The following is a 9,417-nucleotide window of genomic DNA, read 5'->3' as shown; positions in this document are numbered from 1 at the left end:
TTCCAACCACTCACACTCTGTCCTGCCTCAGGGTCTTTGAAAATATTTTCCCTCAAATGTGAAAAAAAAATTTCACTTGATTTACCACCAACTTCCTCTGCCACATCAGAAAACTATTCATCTCCACGTCTCAGTAGTGGACTCTCCATGTGACTAATAGCAAACGTAGAAATCCTTGGAAGCATGTTTGAATTCTCTAATTCCTTAACCCCAACCAATCAAAGCAACAGCAAGTCCCATGGGCATTAGCTTTAAACTGTGTCACTGCCTTCCCACCTCCCTTGCTTAGGGCCCCTGTTTTATGCCCTCCTCCTCACTCCCCCCAACTTTAAAACCACAGAATTTTAATGGGGGAATGTCCCTGTTCATGAGTCCTGGCAAGCAGAAAACTCCTGTAGAGTCACGGTTGATTCTTGTCAATTTCAAGGCCAAGAACAGAGTGAATAAGCAAAAGAAAAGTAAATAAACAAAGACTAGTATTCAAGTGACTTTGCTGCCAGATCACTTATGAAATCATTGAAAAAGTGTAAACTGAAGAGTCTTTTAATTCTTATTTTACTTTAAAAGAAGTATCTCTGATGTGGGTGAAGTTATTGAATAACCTGTCAAATTGAGCCAAAGCTATTAGCAATGTCTATGTCAATCTATTTACAAGTTCTAATTGGAGAGTTTTAATTCTAGCAAATTCTAGCGCTTACTATTAATGTGAATTTCACTACTGTGTAATGAGATTCAAGAATTGTGGCAAATGATAGCTTTTCACCTCATATTAATGTGTTCTTTCCAGCCCCTTGCAGATAAGTGGGGCCTTGCAATTAATTTTAGAAAGTGGAATAACTGAAAATGTGTGTCACTTCCTGCTGTTGGTTTTTCAGCCTCAGTGTGCCATTTTAATGCTCTTTTTTTAGTTGCGGTGACCCAGTGCTGAGAGCACGTGCATGATGGAGTTAGATTACTGGCTGGAGTATTAGAGCAGTGCCCTGCTGACGCTCACTGCACTTTACATAAAAAAGTACTAGATTCTGTCTTGCTAAGCAGCTGACAACCACTACAGGCTGTCCTGATCGATGTATGGGCTCTTCCTACTTCAGTGAGAGAGGTTCCCCAGAACTCTGAGCATCTTTCTCACATTGTAGACAAAAATTACAGATACACAAAATGAAATTTTTCCATGAAGATTTCATTTATTTTAGACAGAGGGAGCATGAGTGGGGTTGGGGTGTTGCCAAGGGACAAGCAGGACAAGCAGACGCCACGCTGAGCACAGAGCCAGAACGTGGGGGCGGGGGGTGGCCTCGATCCCACGACCCAAGATCACTGCCCAAGCCTCAGTCAAGAGTCCCACGCCCAACAGACTGAGCCACCCAGGCACCCCACAAAATAAAACTCTTTATTACCAAGATTTGTAAACAATACACATAAAGGTCTCCAAATATAAGTATTTTCTAAAATGAAAGTTTAACATAATGTAATACAACACAAGCATGTGGTGTTTTGAGGTTATATATGAACGTGGTTTTCAAACCTGCAAGACAAAAGCAAAACAAATAGAAATCTGTAAATACCTTGTATAAACAAAGACAAAATGAAAAATCGACTGTGGTCCTTTTTGTACCTTAGAGTATTATAAATTTGCTTAGGCTGTAATCCTGGCCACTGGTTAATAAAGTAGGGTCTATACACACCAGTTTCCACAAAAGTGCCCTGAAACTCTCTGGCATTAAATGGGTTTCTCCAAAAAAAATGAAATAAAATGAAATGAAATGAAATGAAATAAAATGGCTTTTCCAAGAATAACAATTTGGAAAGTAAAGGACCATTTTCTTCAATATATTGTAAAGCATGGAATTTATAATTGATTTAATCAACTGGTGAATTTCTAGAAATGGAGAATACATAGGAAAATTATAAATGTTGCAAGTGCATTTATAAAAATTTGAAGAGAAAATGTAAGAAAAAACTTGTAATTTAAAAAAAAACACTTTTTTTTTAATTAAGTAAACTCTACCCCCAACATGAGCCATGAAATCCCAACCCTGAGATCAAGTCACATGTTCTACTGACTGAGCCAGCCAGGCACCCCGAGACCTGTAATTTTTATATATTTTACTTTGAAACTACAAAAGCACTTTGCATTTGTTTCCCGCACCATTTCTGTGAAGTAGTCCTGCTAAGTAATAAGTTGTAGTTAGTGAAAGAGAGGCACCATCTCTCCATGAAAGATGACTATCTTCTAGGTGTTAACACAACACACTGCACTATCTTTGCAATTTCCTGTGAATACAGAATCACTTTAAAAAAGGTGAAAACCACACACAACCAAAGCCCAAATTACCAGAATTCTTGAGATCATATCATCCCAACAATTAGTAATTATATAATTAATATCCCAAGTGGCATGCATGAATAACAGAGAGAAAAATACCAGCCTACAAAGGTCCCTAGGTGGTTCTTTACGAGTTACTATATTGTAAGGTCTAAAGTAGGTCCAATATAGAAATAAGCCCTAAATTAAAAAGAAAAGAAAGAAGTCCTAAGGTTTTTTCTAAATGTATCAGTCTAAGTATAGATATGAGACCTGTTATTCAAATTAAACCTTCCCCAACTCATAGTCCAGGAAAATGTCAAATGGAATTTATTGGACCAGACAGAACTGATTTGCTATCATCCATCTTTTGGGGATGGGGAAGTCATTGCATTTCTAGGAAAAGATTCCTTACAGACAGCTACGGCCCATTGACCATTGCCTCTTACTTCCACCTGCCAATAATATCTGCCAGAAACAACTCTCTGGGAACTCAGGACTGCTGGAAAAAAAGTAAGGTTGCTGAGATTGTAAGAAAAGTTTGTTTTCACCTCTCCTAATGTTGCACTTTTTCTATCTTCTGAGATAATAAGACTGGGGTGAGCAGTTTCAATATCTAGTGTCAAACTGACCATCAATAGGTTATTTTCTGTAGGTTAAAATATTGTTCAGGAGAACCGATATATTTTTTCTTGAATTTTTTTAAAAGATTTTATTTATTTGACAGAGAGAGCACCAGCAGGGAGAGCAGCAGACAGAGGGAGAGGGAGAAGCAGGCTCTCCGCTGAGCAGGGATGCAGGGCTCGATCCCAGGACCCGGGGATCATGACCTGAGTCTAAGGGAGCCGCTTAACGACTGAGCCACCCAGGTGCCCCATTTTTTCTTGAATTTATATGAAAAGAAGTCTGGAGTGTTTAGGTTTTTGTACCTGTTATAGTTACTTACTTTCTTTTATTTTTTTTTTTTAAGATTTTATTTATTTATTTGACAGAGAGAGACAAGTGAGAGAGGGAACACAAGCAGGGGGAGTGGGAGAGGGAGAAACAGGCTTCCCACTGAGCAGGCAGCCCGACATGGGGCTCCATCCCAGAACCCTGGGATCATGACCTGAGCCAAAGGCAAAAGCTTAACGACTGAGCTACCCAGGTGCCCCTACTTTCTTTTGGGGGGGGATTATTTATTTATTTGAGAAGAGAGGGAGAAAGCATGAGAGAGGGGAGGGGGAAAGGAATGGGAGGGGTGGAGGGAGAGGGAGAAGCAGACTCATAGTTGAGCAGGGAGCCTGAAGCAGGACTTGATCCCAGGACCCTGGGATCATGACCTGAGTGGGAGGCAGACGCGACCGACTGAGCCACCCAAGCACCCCAATTATAGATACTTTCAATACTTGTGACCAACTCCTGTTCTGACTACACACCTTTCTGCTATTTCAAACAGGAACGTTTTTAGTGTGCTCACACACTCTGAGAATTTTACTTGGTTCTCCTTCAGTTTCTCCTGAATGGCTTTCTCTTCAATCTGTAATTTGAAAAGAATTCCTTTCTCTTTAAGAAAACTTTTAAAAAATTTTTTAGCCTAAGAAAACTCAAATTATTTAAAGTCAGAATGTAATTTCCCCCTTTGAATTTTTATCTTCATTTGAAATTCAGATAATTTCGAGATTAACCCCCCTCTCAGCGTCTTCAACCCGCTTCTGCAGGGGCTCGGTGTAGCTTTGGAGCTGCTTCCCGTGGCCGGCTGCAGCTTGCTCCACGGGCATCAGGGGGTGGCCCCGGTGGCCGCAGGACACCTTGCACTGCGGACACAGCAGCTCCAGGTCCTTCTCACGGACCAGGGCCAGAGCCTGACTGTGCCGCTCACACAGGGCTTTCTCCTCCCGCAGCCTCCTCCTTGCTCCTCCTGGCGGGAAGCCACTCCACAAGAGCAGTCATGTGACCTAACTGCATGTCCCTCTTGAGGTTCCTGTCGGGACAGTGGTGGAGGCCCACGGGACAGGGGAGGATGTCCTGTGGGTCTTCTCGGCATGGGTGGATGCAGGAGCCACAGAAGCTGTGCCCACAGTCCGTGGTCACTGGGTCTCTCCGGGAATCCAGGCAGACGGGGCAGTGGGCCTCGGCTTGGAGCTCAGCTGGGGAGGTTGCAAAGGGCATTGTGTACTCAGGGTTTCTGGGGGAGGAGACTCCCTTTAGTAAGTGTGATCCAAGTGGAACTAGGAAAGGTGAGAAACTGATGTCTCCTCAGTGTTCACTTTCCTGAAGAAAGCCTGAAGTCTTCTAGGGTCCCAGGAAGCCAGAACCCTACAAGCCTGTTTCTGCTTCCCTTCCTTCAGCTCTAGAAGAAGCTGCCAGGAGGAGGCAACCACTGATCCCCTAGCTCCGGATCACCTTGACTCAAATTCATCTTCACTTCTCAGTCCTCTTTGTCAGGAGAGAGACACAGCTTCAAGAAGTGATGGAATTTGGGGTTGGGAGGATGGGTTAGCCTGGTGATGGGTATTAAAGAGGGCACGTACTGCATGGAGCACTGGGTGTTATACACAAACAATGAATCATGGAACACTACATCTAAAACTAATGATGTAATGTATGGTGATTAACATAACATAATAAAAAAAAAAAAGAAGTGATGGAATTTGATTGCAGTACACTGAGCTCCACAGAGATGGCGCCAGGGCAAGTGAGAGCCAGGCAGGCACTGGTGACTCTGCCTCTCTGAGGAAAACAATTAAACGCGGGCAGAGGAGGTCCTAAGAAGCCGAGAGGCAACAGGTCATCCTATGCATTCTTTTGTACAAACTTGCGGAGAGGAGCACAAGAACAAGCACCTGGATGCTTCTGTCCACCTCTCAGAGTTCTCTAAGAAGTGCTTGGAGAGGTGGAAGACCACCTCTGCCAAAGAGAAAAAGGAAAATTTGAAGACGTGGCAAAGGCGGACAAGGCCCATTATGAAAGAGAAATGAAAACTTATATGCCCCCTACAGGGGAAACAAAAAAGAAGTTCGAGAATCCCAATGCACCCAAGAGGCCTCCTTCCGCCTTTTCCTTGTTTTGTTCTGAGTATCGGCCAAAAGTCAAAGGAGAACATCCGGGCCTATCCATTGGTGATGTTGCAAAGAAACTGGGAGAGACGTGGAACAGCACTGCTGCAGATGACCAGCAGCCTTACGAAAATAAGGCCACTCAGCTGAGGGAAAAAATGAGAAGGATATTGCTGCACACCGTGCTCAAGGGAAGTCTGAGGCGGAAAAAAGGGAGTCATCCAGACTGAAAAAAACAAGACAAAGAAGGAAGACCAGGAAGACGAGAAAGACAAAGAGAAGGAGGAGGAAGACGAAGATGATGATGATGAATAAGTTGGTTCTCAAGCAGTTTTTTTTCTTGTCTATCAAGCATTTAACCCCCCTGTACACAACTCACTCCTTTTAAAGAAAAAAAGTGAAATGTAAGGCTGTGTAAGATTTGTTTTTAAACTGTACAGTGTCGGGGCGCCTGGGTGGCTCAGTCGTTAAGCGTCTGCCTTCGGCTCAGGTCATGATCCCGGGGTCCTGGGATCGAGTCCCGCATCGGGCTCCCTGCTCGGCGGGGAGCCTGCTTCTCCCTCTCCCGCTCCCCCTGCTTGTGTTCCTGCTCTCGCTGTGTCTCTCTCTGTCAAATAAATAAATAAAATCTTTAAATAAATAAATAACATAAACTGTACGGTGTCTTTTTTTTTTGTATAGTTAACACACTACCTCATGTGTCTTTAGATAGCCCTGCCCTGGTGTCTATTTCCAACAGCCGCTAACTTTGCCTGGTGCAGTGGGGGGAGTAGTAAATCCTGAATGCTTCGAAGTAAATACAATTTTTTAATTAAAAAAAAAAGGAAATGCAGTAGGAAATATAGAAGTGTATTGATATTATTTGCATTTTGTTTCAAGCAAATACGTGGTACAATCAGACAAACAGTAACAACAAGAAAAGTAACAGCCACAACTAAAAACAACTCAAATGGCCAACAAATGGGTGAATGGATCAAAAAATTGTGGTATACCCTCAAAATGGAATCGTATTCAGCAATAAAAAGGAATGAACTATTAATCGTGACACACAGAAGATCTCTAATTATGCTGAGTGAGACCTTCCCACCGGACACACCTTCCTCTTTGCTCCAAAAAAGTATATATTGTATTATTTTATATAAATTCTAGAAAATGCAAGCTAATCTATAGTAACAGTACAAGTGAGTGGTTGTTTGGGGATGGGGTGGGGTGGTTTTATAGTGTAGAGAAGGATTGTAAAGGAGCATTAAGAAAATATTTAACGTTGATTTGTGGATATATAGTCACTCTCTTGAATGTAGTGATGGATTCATGGATGCATACATGTCAAAATTTACCAAATTTTACCCTACAAAAACCTATAGTTACTTTTATGTCAATTATCCCTCAAACAGCTATTTTTGGTAAAAGATAAAACTCTTTCCTATTATGTATACATATTCGATCTTCAGTCAACTAACTAACGTCCTGGCTGTTCCATGAGCTACCTCAGAAGGTGGCCTGTCATCTATGTCGCCAGTCAACACTCCTTATGACAAAAATGACCTCTAATTGGTAAATTGCATTGGGACTGGGAGGAACTAAAAATACACTACAAATACCTGGTGGGAATACTGTAGCTTTGGCTTTGTTGAGTATGGCGATCTTGTAATTAGGTATGTCCTCTGAAAGGACCACAGAAACTATACATGAGGCTTTTCAACCAGGGTGATTCTCCCACCTCCCCAATTGTGGATCTGGTCCCACTAATCCTGATTTGTCACCTGCCTGTGGGCAGGAGGGATGAGGAATCCCACTGAAGAAAAGTATTTCACACTGACCTGCTGACGAGCTTTGGTTCATGTTCCATATACTTCTGATCTGATAATGAATATGGCCTGCAATAGTCTTGTGAATCAGAATGCTTTGTTACTCAAAATTCCCCGGTACAAGGGACCTGGGTGGTGCAGTCAGTTAAGTGGCTGCCTTCGGCTCAGGTCATGATCCCAAGGTCCTAGGATCGAGCCCCACGTTGGGCTCCCTGCTCAGCGGGGAGCCTGCTTCTCCCCCTCCCTCTGCCTCCTTCCCCCTTCCCACCCTGCTCATGCTCTCTCAAATAAATATATAATCTTTAAAAGATTAAAAAAAATTACCTGGGCAACAAGAAAAGCATGCAAATACGAACACTGACTGAATATGTGATTAAAATAAAGAATTAATTAATTTTGTATGTGTGTGATGATGATGATGATAATATAATTTTTTTAAAAAGACAGTCCCTATCTTTTAAAGATAAAGCTCAAATATATTCACGTGAAGTGACAGATGGGGAATGTTGTCTGGAATTTGCTTCAATATAATTAGAGGAAAAGGAGGACAGAGGGTGGGATATAGATGACAGAAGATCACCAAAGAGTTGGCAATTATTGAAGCTAAATAATGGGTACATGGCAGTTCATTTACTAATCCATCTATTTTTGAATATGTTTGAAATTTTTTGTTCTAACTCTTCCATTGAATATGTGGACCAAATACACAAAACTACTGATGGAAGTCACTGGAGAGCAAACAGGCCTGTCAGGACCTGAGAGGCCAAAATCCTAGAGCAAAGGTAACCCATATTGGCCTCTTTTTGTATCTCTCAAGGAATGAGGGCATTGTCTGCACGGGGAGAAGGTTTCTATTTTTATATATAATGTATGTACACAGTATGTAAAACATTCTCATTGGGGCATCCCCTCCCTATTCACTCACTCCCTTCGGTTATTCCCTCTCCTCTTGTATCAATTTTTGTCTCTGTTACATCATCCTATCAGCATACAAATGTGGGGTCATTGCTCCCATCCCCAAAGGAAATCGTCTCTAGATTTCACTCCTCCCAGTCCCATCTAATTCCTCTGGTTTTTTGACAAAAAAACTCCTTGCGTGGGGCACCTGGGTGGCTCAGTCAATTAAGTGTCAGACTCTTAACCTCAGCTCAGGTCTTGATCTCATGGTCATGAGTTTGAGCCCTGTGTTGGGCTCCACGCCCAGCATGGAGCCTACTTGAAGAAAAAAAACAACTTGTGAAAGTTTTCTCTATTTTCCATTTCTCTCTTGAATCCATTGAAAAGCATGTTTACCCAGTGCCAATTCCATGAAGACCCCTTTTTAAAAATTGACCAATGATATCTACTTGGCTCAAATCAATAGTCATTTTCTGTCCTGAACACACTTGATCCATCAGCAGCATTTGACATAGCTGGTGACTCTCTTCCTGAAACTCTTTCTTGTCCTGGTTTTCAGACCACCAACTCTCTTTCCTTTCTGGCCATTTCTTGGAGTCTTTTGCTAGAAGCACCTAATGACTACCTCTCAAGTACACCATGAGGGTCACCAGATTTAGCAAACAAAAATGCAGGACAAACTGTTACATTTGAAATATTGCATGGGATATCCTTATCCTAAAAAGTCATTTGTTATTTCACCTCTAGCTTGGATCTCTTCCCTAACTTTCTTTTTTTTTTTTTTTTTAAGATTTTATTTATTTGTTTGACAGAGAGACACAGCGAGAGAGGGAACACAAGCAGGGGCAGAGAGAGAGGCAGAAGCAGGCTTCCTGCAGAGCAGGGAGCCTGATGCGGGGCTCCATCCCAAGACCCTGGGATCATGACCTGAGCTGAAGGCAGACGCTTAACCAACTGAGCCACCCAGGTGCCCCTCTTCCCTAACTTTCGATACATGTATCAACCATTCCTTGACTTCTCCACTCCTGCATCAAATAGGCATGGCCACCTTAAATCTGTTCAACAGAGCTCCTGCTATTCCTAAGCAGCCCACCTCCTGCTGCAGCCTTCCTTTCTGTTAATGCTTCCTCCATTTTAGCAGTTACTCAGGCTAAACATATTCATGCTATCTGTGATCCTTCTTTTATGTCCCAGGATCACCAAGTCCTGTAGGCTTTCTTGCCAAAATGGACCCAGAAATCGATCACTTCTTATCCCTCCCACAACCACCTGCCTGCTCTGAGCCACCATCATCATTTCTGGCCCGAATTACTGAAGTAACTTCTAATGGTTCCCCTGAATCTTCCATTTTTCTTTTTTTTTTTTTTAA

At 42.4% G+C, this 9,417-nt stretch overlaps 1 pseudogene; it reads left to right on the top strand.

Annotated features, from left to right (window-relative positions):
- Positions 1-355: 355 nt before the first annotated feature.
- Positions 356-5,658, top strand: LOC110588401 (annotated as a pseudogene).
- Positions 5,659-9,417: the final 3,759 nt, after the last annotated feature.

This window comes from Neomonachus schauinslandi, chromosome 2, assembly GCF_002201575.2.
Source record: "Neomonachus schauinslandi chromosome 2, ASM220157v2, whole genome shotgun sequence".
In the NCBI taxonomy this organism is placed as follows: Eukaryota; Metazoa; Chordata; class Mammalia; order Carnivora; family Phocidae; genus Neomonachus; species Neomonachus schauinslandi.
Note: the sequence above shows the minus strand (reverse complement) of the source record. Positions and strands in the feature narration are given on the sequence as shown.